Source organism: Pongo abelii, chromosome 1 (genome assembly GCF_028885655.2).
Source record: "Pongo abelii isolate AG06213 chromosome 1, NHGRI_mPonAbe1-v2.0_pri, whole genome shotgun sequence".
In the NCBI taxonomy this organism is placed as follows: Eukaryota; Metazoa; Chordata; class Mammalia; order Primates; family Hominidae; genus Pongo; species Pongo abelii.
Genome location: NC_071985.2, coordinates 116,529,273 through 116,530,997, shown reverse-complemented (window position 1 = coordinate 116,530,997; position 1,725 = coordinate 116,529,273).

Sequence of the window (1,725 nt, the reverse complement as noted above, 5' to 3'; positions counted from 1 at the left end):
GTTCACAGCCCAGCACTTACACCAGAACAAGAAATGCAAAGTTAAGCATAATGTGGTTCTTGGTGTCCAAGAGTTTATAATCAAATAGAAGGGAAGAGTCAAGAAATAACCTAAATGTATCGCATATAACATGCCATGGAATTCTATGGGCAGATAAGTTTAATAGCTAGGGAGTTTAGCAAGGGATTTCTGGAAGACCTGGAGTTTGATATTGGCCTTTAAGGATGGGTAAAACTTTTGACTGATGACACTATAGCAGGGAGACATTTCAGCCACAGCACATCATGAGGATAGGTAGAGTGACTGGCTAGCCAGGGAAATGTGTGGTGGCAACCTGGGGTATGTGTAGGGTGGCAGAGAGCAAAAAACCTGGGCCCCAATGTCAGGGAGAGGAGCCAGATTTTGTTCTGTATTATTTGCCCTCTCAGACTTGCAGCCCCAGAGCCCCAGGGTGCACATTGTTCAGATACCTGTCCACATTCTACCACCAGCCTCTGGTGATTTACTGAGATGCTTTAGAGTTAAATCAACTTCGTGAGTGGGATTGGCTTTCTGCTCTAGCCCAGCTGTTCTCAAGGCTGACAACACATAAAAATCTCCATGGATGCCTTTAGATTCTCTGAGGTGGGACCCGTGTCCTGTTTTTGTTTGTTTCTAACTTCCAGGTGATTTTAATGTGATGGAATAGTTGGTCTCAAAACTCTAGTGCACCTCAGAATCATTCATAGAGCTTATCAAAATATAGATTACTGGGTCCCACTCCCACAGTTTCTGGTTTAGAAATTCTATGGAAGGTCCCAAGAATTCACATTTCCAACAAGTTCTTTGGTGATGCCCGTGCTGCTAGTCCTTAGACCACACTTTGAGAAGCAATGTTCACACTACTGACCTAATGAGTTATGTATCTAAATCTACCTCTTTGGCAATTCCATCATTGCAAAGAGAAATGAGGTTGCAGACTGTATAGTACTAACCCCTGCTACTCAAAGTGAGGTCCCTGGACCAGCATCATTGACATCCACTTGTTAGACACACAGAATCCCAGGCTGTCCCTTAGACCTACTTCATGAGCATCTGTTTTTAAAAAAGATTGCCCAGGCAATTAGAGGGCATAGTTCAGTTTGAGAAGCACCGCTCTTGAGTGTGTTTAATTCTCTCTGGACACATCCTGAGTCTTGATAGTATCCCCACATTCTCCAGATGAGCAGAGGTCCCCAGGCACAGCAGCAGCTCTAATGATTTAGCTGAGACAGGGCGCTCACTGAGAGGTCTGCAACACATACACTCCTTCACACTGCCTTGTTCAAAACTAAATGCCCCCAATTGGTTCTTAGTGTCTTGACTAAGGGAATTTTTCCTCCTCTTTTCAATATGGAGAATTAATGACTCACTCAGTTAAGCTTTATCTACTGACATGGAATTTGCCTACTTTTCGTGTGGCTTGTTCCAAGCTAGCTATACCTTGCATCAGTTATATCATTGATGATTCACCATGGTAAGATCATAAAAGTCTTTCTAACCCTTTCCAGTGTGCAAGACCCTTGCCTTAGCTTCCTAGCCAATTGGTTAAATCTAATCCCTTTGGTGGACTGGGTGCAGGAGAGGTCAGGCTGCTGCTACTGTCTCATTTCCAGTTGGCTCCCCCATCTCCTTTTGCCAATCTCATGATCTATTGTATTGTTCCAAAACCTGAAGTGCAATCTTTCACAGAAGAGAAAAAAATCA